This window comes from Diospyros lotus, chromosome 3, assembly GCF_014633365.1.
Source record: "Diospyros lotus cultivar Yz01 chromosome 3, ASM1463336v1, whole genome shotgun sequence".
NCBI classification, from domain to species: domain Eukaryota; kingdom Viridiplantae; phylum Streptophyta; class Magnoliopsida; order Ericales; family Ebenaceae; genus Diospyros; species Diospyros lotus.
In genome coordinates this window covers 31,924,711-31,937,030 of record NC_068340.1, presented here as the reverse complement: position 1 = coordinate 31,937,030, position 12,320 = coordinate 31,924,711, and the positions used below count along the sequence as shown (strand labels likewise).

The window sequence follows — 12,320 nt, the reverse complement described above, 5'->3', positions numbered from 1 at the left end:
CTCGTACTTTATTACTAAGAAGGCACCTGGTCTTTCTAGACAAACTAGAAAGAGTAAATTTAGAGCTTGATCTATACATCGACCCATGACAATCGCTTCTAGTAGCTTGGCCACATAAGTAGAATCATGCTTAGCTTATACTTAAAAAATAGATAAGCTGATAACTACAGACATTGTCAATCCTCAGTTGCCTCATGCTTCACAAGAACACCTGGCAGCATTCAACTTTGATCTGCATCTGCATCTGCTGATTGAGGACTAAGTAGCAGATGGAAATCAAGTTTTAACTTCCTATATTAAAGGAATATATATATTTTTTTTGCTTGACGAAGGAATAACTTTCCAGTTGCTTTTTAAAAAAGTACAAATGTTTCAGATATCTAGTTGTCTCTCTTCATATTAGTGGGATTAAAGCTTGTGATTGCTATTATCTAGTTGTCTATCTGTGGCCCTCAAGGCAAGTATTTATCATTAATAAGTACAACAAATAAATAGCTTGACCTAGTTCATCCTTGCATTAGATAGATATAAGGACTTAAGGATGAAGCATTGGAGTAATTTTAGGAATAAGCCCTCCTGTTTCTTCACGTCCATTGCAAGTGCTTGGAGGGAATGACTATTTGGTTCCAAGGGTAGTAATTGCAATTTTTCTTTCCTTTCTGTTAGATGCTTGTACTTAGCTATAGAAGCGGTTATACTTATTGATTGTGTGCTCACATGAGTGCATGGTTGAGGTTGTGAGGCTATAAATAAGCCATAGCTAGAGGATGGGGATTCAAGAATGACAAGACTTGAATCTTTTCCCTCCAATTCTCTCTCTCGAACCTTTTCTTCTTCTTGCTGCTCTTATCGTTCTCTCTCTCTCTCTTTATATATATATGTATATCTCTTTCCCTTCCAATTCCCGCTAATTCCATAATTTTATCTCAAATACCCTTTGTCAGATTCCGAGATTTGACAATTGGTATCAGAGCTCAGCGATCCTCGACCATTTGGTTTCAAGTACTTCTAGCGAGTAACAATTTTGAGCGGTCCGAGTTCAACACAATTATGATTGGAAACATCAACTGATTGGATTCGGTGAATTGGGTAGTTAATTGATAGAAGGCGATCAAAGGTCACACAATTGCGATTGGATACCTCCATTGATGAGATCTGGTGAACTGGGTAGTTAATTGATCGAAGGCGACGAGTGAATTAAGTGATGGTGGAAGGAATGAGAATGAAACAATTGGAAACTCAGTTGGACATGATGGAGATCCGCTTTTGTTAGAACCAGGAGAAACTGGAGGAGAGATTGGAGACGATGGAACTCGACCTCTGTCAGACTCAAGAGGAAGTGAGTCAAGGTAGAGCCGAGATGATGGTGGTGGAGAGGAACTTGAGAGAAGACTTCTCTAGTCTCAGAGAAGAATTCTCTGGTTTTGGACAACGACTAAGCACTGTCCTAAGTCTATTCTCCATAATGCCTAACGCGAGCTTACTTGCGGACTTTTCATCGAGAACCAACACAACCCTGATTCTTGCTAGGGCCAGAGTCAGGCAATGTACTCCTGATCTGATAGAAACACAGGAGCTGTTAGAGTTGGTGTCGGAATTGTCGACAAGAGGAGCCCAATGTTATTAAAGGTGCGCCTAAGCGCACCGTGGGCGCTTGGAATGCTTCCAGGCAGGCACATACCAGCGAGGCACGCCCAGGCTTGCCTAGGCCCAAGGTGCCTTTGGCTTAGGCGTGCCTAGACTTTTTTTAACTACTTTTAGGGTTTTTATTTTACTGTTTATTACTTGATTTAAATTTTTACTGTTTAGGGTTTATATTTATTGTTTCAACTACAAATTTGACAATGAGTAAAAGGGTTACTACTTCAAATGCTCCAATTGAATTTGAACTTGATGAAGATGGAGAGGGAGATAATGTGGAAGAAGAGGATATTAGAGATGATGCTCTTAATGATAAAAATATAGAAATGTTTGATCTTAATGACGAGGATGATCTTTACTCTTTAGATTATTTAAAATACATAATTAGTTAATTTTAATTAATATTTAAGACCTATAAATTGTTTAAGATTTAATTTAAGTTGACTTAAATGATTTTTAAATTGCATCCTTTGGCATTTTTTATTGTTCTTTTCATTAATATATGTTGAATTTTTTAATTTTTCTTGATAACATGCTTGTGAATATGTTGAATATGTTATTAGAAGTTAGGACTTATTTTATATTTTATTCTTCAACTAGGATATATATTTTTCATTTTTTTTAGTTAGCATACACTTAGTTCCATCAGGCATGCACCTTGCCTTGCGCCTAAGGCTTCTACACCCTTTTGCGTCTTGGCCTTTTAATAACACTGGATGAGCCTATGCAAACCCATACCATACTCCAACACCGAGATTGGACATTTTGGTATTCGAAGGAGACAATCCAAGATGGTGGATATGAAGACGTGAACAATTCTTCTACCAATATAGAGTGGCAGAAGGACAGAAGGTGAACTTGGCAACTGCTCATCTCAATGACGTCACGGATGTATGGTTTCAAGGGTGGAGTAGGAGGAGGACAAAATTGAGTTGGCTGGAATTTGTGGAGGATTTTTGTATGCGGTTCGAGGAGTGAACAATGACGGACGTTATTGAGGAATTCAACAAGCTGAAGAGGAGGGTATGGTGGATAAGTATCTATTTAGATTTGAGGAACTAAAAGTTGTTGCTAGTTGTCATGTACCTAGGGTTTAGCCTAGGATTGGATTGGCAATCGGAAGGATTCGATTGAAGTAAGATCAAGAACATAGTGATGGGTGAGGGAAATTGGACAGAAATTGAGAAGAATTTAGAGAGAAATGAGGGAGAGTAGTGGAGAGAAAATAAAGGGAGATTGGAGAGAAATCTTACAGAGAAATCAGAATTTCATTCAATCAATTCAAGCCTAATCTTCCATCCTTAGTTGTGGCTTATATATAGCCTAACAGTCTCTCACTTGCACCCATGTGCATTGTAACAAACAACCCAATTGCCTATTAGCTAAAGACAAAGTCCTATAATAGAAAATACAAAAGGAAATGTAAACTCCTACTATTATATTTACTAACCTATTATTGGGTAATCGCTAGGGTCATGACAATTCCCCCCTCCTTGAAAGAGTTCTTATCCCCAAGAACTTGCAGCAAGTAGCCATTGCTTCATCCAATTCCTGTCTTCTTTATCTGATAGTGTTCTAAAAGGCGTTAGGCGCTAGTCGGGCCCCAGGCTGGGGCCTATGCGGAGCCTAGAAAAATTTGATTTTTTTTTTTAAATTGAAGAAACTTGCAATAGAAACCTATATATATAACCAATAACCTCACTTAATATTCAAAATAACAATAACATATCATGCCATAATTGCAAAATAACTACAAAATAATCAAATTAAAACAATAAAACAGCAAAATAACTTTTGTTTTATAATATAATGAAAACAAAAATTATTTTATGCAAAATAACCAATAACCTCATATAATTTTTTGTTTTCAATCTTCTTCATCATGTAAAAACACATATATTATATATAATTAATAATAATTAAAACTAAATATATATCTAATATATAAATAGAACAGAAAAATAAAATAAAATAAAAAATGAAAAACAGAAACAATGTAACGAAGAGAAAGAGAAACTAATAACCAGAGACTCAGAGAGTATCGGCGAGTCGACGACGTTGAGACAGCGGTGGCCTTGGGGTGAGAGGGGGAGAGGCTGAGAGGCTGAGAGACGAGATTAAGAAATAAAATACCCTAAAATCGACTGATATATAAAGCAAAAATTTGGGTGGCCCAGGCGGTGCAGGTCACCTAGGCGCCGCCGCGGCCGATTAATCGGGCCGGTGCCTAGGAGGCCCGACCAGGGCGTACTCGAGGTGGCCAGCGGCCGCTTAGAGCAATTTTTAGAACACTATTATCTGATTTATCTTTCTTTCTTTCTCCTTCTAAGCCTTTTCTTCTTCCTCGTTCTTAAGTGTCCAAGATCAATCACAATCGTAATTTGGCCTAGAACTTCAATATGAGCAACCTGATAGAGTTCAAGTTCAATACACTCACCTTCTACAATAGTTGTCGAATCAAGATTGGTCTCCACTTTAAGAACACAATCAACCATTGGTTCATCCCACCTTGCAGTAGACAACAACTTAGATTTTCCAGTAGGAGCAAAAACCAACACAACAACGATAGTTTTGTTTTCTTCGGCCAAACCTTCGACTTCTTTAGCTATCCCCCTTAGCTTTCCTCCAGTTAGCACTATCTTCACCCTTCTCATTGCCAATTTTAACCCAAGTTAAGGACGACTCAGCTTGCTTCTAAACCAAAGTCCCATTGAAAGAATGTCTTTTCTCAACCTCTAGCTTCTTCCTTAATGCCAATCCAAGTTCATCAGCCTTAGAATCAGTTTCCGTAGAGTCAATATAAGATTGTTCAGGTCCTAGTTGTTCCATCAGACCTTCTTCAACTGCACGTGGACCTTCACAAGGATAGATGTTACAAGCATTGCCATTCTCAGCTCCAGTTTGTTTAATAATCAGCTTATCTAATGGATCCCATGTTGTTCCATCAACATCTCTATCTCTCTGTTTCTTCTTCAGTCCTTCCAACGTTAATTCATGAAGCTCGACACTATCAGTAGCATGCTTGAGAGTCTTGGGCTGAAACACTGTTGCCATTGGCCTTGACTCTTCGTTCAAGCCAATTATGAAGCTTGAAACGAAATAGGCCTATGTCAAATAGGGGTTATGATTGAGCATCAAGGCCATCAGTTTTTCAAACCTCAATTGGTACTTCCTCATTGACCCTACCTGCCTGATTTTGTCGAACTCTTCCACCACATTAGACAAGCCCCAATCTCTAAACCTTTCCTTAGGTTGCCCCATTTTAAAGGACGACTCTTTGTTAAAACTCCCGCGATAATCATCAAAGAATTCAGCGGGAAAGCTGTAGTGATACTTCTTGGTTAGTATCATCACAACCTCTTGCAATTGCTCGTGTATCATACAGCCGAATTCCTTGCTCGATTCATGTATCATATTGCTCGTTTCCTTGCGCATTTGACTGAACTAATTATCCAACTTTTCCCTTGCTTGATTCTTTTGGCCAAATTGCTCATGATTCCTGTTGTTTCCAATTGAAAGTGCAACCTTCTTTTGCTTCCATTGAGGCTCCAATTGCCTCATGTGTGCACTGCTTTCCATGGCCACACGAGCAAGACATCCTATTGAAATTGTAGCATTCTTCTGTTGCAATTGAGACTCCAATGGTCTCATGTGTGCACTACTCTCCATGGCCAATTTTTTTTCAAACAGTATACTTCGAAGTCTAGGTAGTGGAGTTCCATACATGATGAATCCCCCATTCCGTAAGCTATTATGCTCTAAATTAGAATCGCCTCAACACAATTCAATATTTGATAAGGAATTTCATCGGATATGTTGGATCAGTTGTTGTCTAAATTTTTTGTAAAACCACTGCAACTTCTGAACCAAGAATTACTACTCCATTTTGGTTATGATCAGTCTTGATTTCAACAGCCGAGACCAATTGAACTCGCTGGAATTAGTTGTTGTGCTTTGGCTTGCTGACCCACACTGCCTAGCCTCGAAAAATAGCAGCAACAACTTGCACTTTCGCTTCACATCAGTTGCCCAGGATAAGCGATTGCCTCACCACAGTTAATGATCTTCAATTCTCCAGCAAAATGAACCTCTAGGCAACAGATCCAATTTCGCCTTTTGGCTTGCCTGTTGCAAAAGTTTCCTACACTCGCCTTGCCTTCTTGATCAACTACAGCAACTCGAAAAATAGCAGCAATTCACCCTGTTGTTCCACCTTCAATAGTTGCTCCGTTTCACCTTCAAAGTCGTGACAACCAAGATTGATCAGCTGCCTTGTTCACATGCATGCCTTCCTTCTCGCTATCTCCTCTTGCTTAAAGTGAATTCAAGATCGCCGATGTAGTCGTTGCCCAATCACCGACCACTGGACCAATGAAGTTGCCTCAAGCCTCGTTGCCTCAATCGTGTACTTCCTTTAAACTCTCCTGCTTGAGTCGCCTAAGTTCACGACAATTGCGGCTTATATTGTCGGATTGCTTCACCCTTTGGCGGACTCAAGGCCCTTCGGAACGTCCACTATTGTCGCGGATGCGTGGTGGTCTCCTTAATCCTCCGACGGATTGTTGTTTCTTACGAACGACGTTCGTTTATGTCACCCTACCATCCGCTTCTCATGAACAACAATCGTTAGCTTCTACAGCGTGCTTGCTGGTCGACCCACCCCCATCCAACTGCAAGACTGTCGGCTTTGGTCAAAATCACCTTCTGATCCAAATGAGCAACACATTGCTGAGCCCCAATCGGATTCGCCTTCAAATTGGAGCCGCAACAAAAACACAACCGAGGATGGTACCACATTGATACCAATTTGTCGTGTACCTAGAGTTTAGCCTAGGGTTAGATTGGCAATCGAAAAGATCCGATTGAAGTAAGATCAAGAACAAAATGATGGGAGAGGGAAATTGGAAAGAATTTAGAGAGAAATGAGCGAGAGTAGTAGAGAGAAAAAAGAGAGATTGGAGATAAATCTTAGAGAGAAATCAGAATTTCATTCAATCAACTCAAGCCTAATCTTCCATCCTTAGTTGTGGTTTATATATGGTCTAATAGTCTCCCACTTGCACCCATGTGCATTGTAACAAACAGCCCAACTGCCTATTAGCTAAAGACAAAGTCCTATAACAGAAAATACAAAAAGAAATGTGAACTCCTACTATTATATTTACTAATCTATCATTGGGTAATTTCTAGGGTCATGACACTAGTTATCTCCCATCCCACCTTAGATGAATCTTATATTGTGTCTAGCTTCATCAATGGGTTAAACGATGAGCTAAGACCAATAGTCAAAATGATACAACCCACCACCGTTAAACAGGCTGCAGATAAAGCCCAAATTGGAAGAATTAGCCCTAGAGGCAAGTTTGAGGAAGCATCGGGTGGTATCAAAGGGCTTGACTACAAGCAATCCACTGGAAGGGGGTGGAGGAGTGTCCAAGATTGTCAATCAAGTTTTGCAGAAAGGAAATGTGCTACCAAAGACTTCACCAAATCCAACTCCGGCAAAGTCTCTGTCCATGGAGCAGAAGAGGCAACTAGGGTTGTATTTTCTGTGCGGGGAGAAGTATGGCCCTGGGCACCAATGCTGGAGACAACTTCTACAGATGGATCATGGAAGGGCTAGAAGAAGAAGAAGAGGAAGTAGATGTTGCTGGGGAGATGGAGGTTACTGGAGAGGAAGATGGTGAGATTTCTTTGTATGCATTGCAGTGAAATCCATTGGTTAAAATTATTAAGGTGAAGGGCTCAGTGGGGAAGAAGAAGCTGACAATTCTCTTTGATAGCGGGAGACTGGAGTACACATAGCTTCTTAGATGAGGCTACTACTGAAGACTTGCATTGCCTAACACATGCTACCTTCCCTTTGTCAGTTACAATAGCCAATAGCAGTAAGATGATAAGTAAACTAAAATGTCAAGGTTTTAAGTGGACAATGCAGGGTGAGGAGTTCACAACGGATTTGTGAATGTTGAAGTTGGGAGGATGCAATATTGTTCTAGGGATGGAATGGATGAAAATGGTAAGCCCTCTAGTCTTTGATTTCAATAAACTAGAGGTAACCTTTGAAATGGAAGGGAAGAGGCTTACATTAAGAGGAAGTTGGGAGGTTGGAGAGTGCAAAATGATTACAGGCCAGAGGATGCATAAATTAATTCAACAAGGAGGGGCTTCAATAGCTCAATTACACTTCATATATGTAGTGGAGGTGGAGGTTGGGGAAGGAGAGGAAGGTAGTAAGGCAACAACAGAAGTAAAAGACCATTCATGGCCTACATTGATTTCCCTCTGCATTCACTCACTGAGGTACACCCTTATGATCCCTTACGCTTATTGTTGACTGAGTTTGAGGATTTATTTGATGAGCTCTCAACCCTCCCCCCTGCCCACTTCCTTGGCCATACACTTGAAACCCAATGCAGAACCTGCCAACATTCGATCCTACAGATATCCACCCAAATAAAAAGTCGAGATAGAGAAATTAGTTGAGGAAATGTTGACTAAATCTATCATTCAACCAAGCTAAACCCATTTGCCTCCCTTCCTATTAGTCAAAAAGAAGGATGAGATTTAGTGGTTTTGTGTGACTATCGCCAACTAAATTCCATTACTGTTAAAAATAAATTTCCTATCCCAATCATCGAGGACTTACTAGATGAACTAGCACCATCTTTTCAAAACTTGACCGAAGAGTTGGATATGATCAAATCTGGATGAGTTTTGTAGACATTCCCAAGACAATCTTCAGGACTCATCAAGGGCTCTACGAATTCTTAGTTATGCCATACAGTTTAACTAATGCCCCTGCCACATTTTAAGCCTTGATGAACCACATCTTTAGCCCTTACTTGAGAAAATTCATCCTTGTGTTTTTCGATGATATCCTCATATACAACCCATCTTTTGACCAACACTTATCCCACTTGAGGGCAACATTTGAAATTCTCAGGTCCAATTAGCTGTTTGTGAAGAGGTCCAAATGTTCCGTTGCTAAGGAAAAAGTGAAATATCTAGGCTACATAATCATCGGAGAAGGGGTAAGTATAGACGCTAAAAAGATTGCAGCTATGATGGAATGGCCAAGGTTGCAGATTGTCAGAATTGAGGGGCTTTCTAGGCTTAATTGGGTATTATTACAAAAGATTCACCAAGAATTATGGGATTATAAGCAGGCCATTGACTGATGTACTCAAGAAGAATAATTTTTGCTGGAACATTAGTGCGGAGGAAGCATTTCAAGCCTTAAAAGGGCTATGACCCAAGCTCCAATATTGGCCTTACTCGACTTTTCGAAGCCTTTTATTTTGGAGACAGATGCTTCTGACTCGGGAGTAGGTGCTGTTTTGGTGCAAGAAGGTAAACCCCTAGCCTTCTTAACTCAAGTCTTAGCCCCAAAACACTTGTGACTAAACATATATGACAAAGAATTGCTAGTAGTCTTAATGGCAGTAGAAAAATGGCGGTATTATTTAGGGTAATCAATTTGTAATTATAACTGATCATGAAAGTTTCAAATTCTTACTACATCAGAGGCTACACACGCAGCTGCAAAAGAAGGGGGTGACTAACTTGCTAGGGCTAGATTATACAATATAATATAGGAAAGGTAAAGAAAATACAGTGGCAGATGCACTGTCCATGAGGGAGGAAGGAGGTAGTTGCCAAGCTATATCAACGGTGATACTCGATTGGGTTAGGGAGATTACAAGTAGTTATGAGCAGTCTACATGGGCAAAAGACATCAACACTCGATTAGCCGTTCAACCTACAGATTAGTCTGCTTACACCTTATCAAGTAGGTTACTCGGATATAAAGGAAGCCTGGTAATAGGGGACGATAGCTAACTTAAGGATAGAATCTTGTAGTCCTTGCACAATTCACCAATAGGGGGACATTCGGGCTTAAATGTTACATATAGCAAGGTGAAGCAATTATTCTATTGGCCGAGGCTCAGACGTGATGCAACCACATATGTTTTGGAATGCCCCATTTGTTAGCGCTACAAGCATGAGCAGATTCCTTACCCTAGTTTGCTATAGCCACTGGACATACTAAAACAAGCAGGGGAGCAAATTTCTATGGACTTCGTGGAAGGATTACCTAAGCCGAAAGGAAATGATGTAATTCTTGTGGTGGTGGATAGGTTGACAAAATTTGGCTGCTTATTGAGTTTGGCACATCCATTCACAGCCCCTAAGGTAGCTAGACGGCTGTTAGATTCAGTTGTTAAACTGTATGGACTACCATTGTCCATTGTTTTAGATAGGGACAAAATATTTACCAGTAACTTCTGGTAAGAACTATTCAAGAGTCTTAGAGTAAAGTTGCATATGTCAACAGCTTACCACTTGGAGACGGATGGGCAAACAAAAAGAGCAAACTAGTACTTGGAAACCTACCTTCGGTTTATTTGTCTTTCTAAACCCAAGAGTTGGAACAAATGGCTATGCCTAGCCCAATGGTGGTACAACACTAGCTTTTATAGTTCCCTAAAAAGGACCCTATTTGAAGCTCTATTTGGCTTTAAACCTCCTTAACTACCCGCTGTTATGCAGTACTCAAATGTGGAGATGGCAGTGGATCATTACTTACTGCAGAGGCAAGAGGTTTTGTAGGTGATAAAAAAAGAACTAACGATAGCACAAAACAAGATGAAGCAGATGGTAGACAAGAGGAGGAGTGAGAGATCATTTGAGTTGGGTGATATGGTGTACTTAAGGGTTAAAAGGTTCTTACAACATCTTTTCTCTAATAACCCTACCACAAAGCTAAACCCAAAGTACTACGGTCCATTTCTCATAGTAGCAAAGGTGGGGAAAGTGGCGTACAGATTACAGTTGCCTAATGGAGTACTAATCCATCAGGTTTTTCATGTCTCTTTGTTAAAGAAATCCATTGGACTGATTAACAGCACCAGTTTGGATATCCCTTCCCCATCAAAGGACTTGACAGTTGATGTGGAGCCCCTAGCATTGTTGGGAAAAAGAGTGATCTACCAAAGCTTCCTGCCCTTGACTCAAGTCTTGGTGCAATGGACTCTCCTATACCCTGATCATACAACATGGGAGTATTTGCCCGACCTCCTCAAGTAGTTTCCCTGAGTGGCTCAACTGTTATTGTGAAAAAGAGAGAAAAACAATGTTGAACAAGATAGAAAAGAGAGAAAACCCTTTTTAGGAGTAGAACTCTATGTTAGATTTAGCCTCGTTCCATTGAAATTTATAGTAAGTTGTACAATAATTAAGGCTTAAATGATAGCTAATTACATCTAATCACATGCTAATTGACTGTTAATTACATGTTAATTGATAGCTAATCCAACAATGGCAAATCTTTTTTCCTTAATTTATGGCAAATCTTCTTTCCTTGATTTTTCTACCTTGATTCACTGCCTTAATTCACGACACTCCCTTTCAAGCTGATAAATAGACATTGTCCATTTCTAGCTTGGCTACAATCTCGTGGAAGATAAGACTAGGGAGTCCTTTGGTTAGAACATTAGTTAGTTGGGATTCACTTGGTATATAAGGAGTACAAATAAGCCCTCTGTGCAGTTTCTCTTTAAAAAAATGTTGGTCAACCTCAATGTATTTTGTTTGGTTATGCTGTACAGGATTGTGTGCAATGCTAATAGCAGACTTATTATCACAATATAGTTTCTTAGGGATGTTTCACTTGAGTCTCAAGTATTTAACAATAATTTTCAACCATGGCAACTCACATATACCTTGTGCCATTTCTTGAAATTTTGATTCTGCACTCGACCTAGCCACAATAGTCTGTTTTTTACTCCTCCAAGTAACTAGATTTCCTCCCAAGAAAGTGCAATACCTTGTGGTAGACCTCCTATCAACTATTGAGCTCGCATAATCTGCATCGATATAGGCCTCTAGGGTAAGTTTAGCCCTATTTTTTTGAACAAAATTCCGTTTCCTAGGGTTCCTTTGAGGTAGTGCAAAATTCTATGGACTGTTTGTAGGTGAAGCTCCTTGGGTTTGTGCATAAATTGATTTACTATGCTCACTGCATAGGCTATGTCCGGCCTTGTGTGAGATAGATAAATCAATCTGTCAATTAATCTTTGATAGGCTTCTTTGTCAGTATCCTTGTCTTCCTCTGCTTCTCCCAGTTTGTGATTAGGATCAATCAAGATGCTGGCTGGTTTGCAAGCCATTTTCCCTGTGTCCCTGAAATTTAAAAGGTCAAGAACATACTTGTGTTAAGATATCAATATCCCATGCTTGGATTGTGCCATTTCAATACTTAGAAAATATTTTAAATTCCTTAGTTCCTTGATCTCAAACTCCTCAGCCAAACATCTGCCCAAGTTCTGCCTCTCCTTTTCATTATTTCTTGTCACTATAATGTTATCAATATAAGCAGTAAGAGCTGTAACAAAATTTGAACCTAAGTGTTTTATGAATAAAGTGTGGTCCCCTTGGCTCAATTTGTAACCCATAGCTTGCGTTACTTTGGAAAATCTCTCACACTAAACTTTAGGTGACTATTTTAGGCCATATAGTGCCTTCTTGAGCCTACAAACCTTAGTTCTATGTTTGTTTTTGTTGAATCCTAGGTGTATGTCCATATAAACTTCCTTCTCAAGGTCTCCGTGCAAGAAAACATTCTTCACACCAAACTATAACAAAGGCCAATCAAAGTTAACTGCTAGGGATAAGAG

The 12,320-nt window shown here is 39.7% G+C and overlaps 1 protein-coding gene across 1 annotated transcript in view; it reads left to right on the top strand.

Moving 5' to 3' along the window:
* The window catches only part of LOC127797706 (uncharacterized), a 36,616-nt gene that overhangs the window by 696 nt on the left and 23,600 nt on the right, over positions 1-12,320 (top strand). The window lies entirely within an intron of this gene.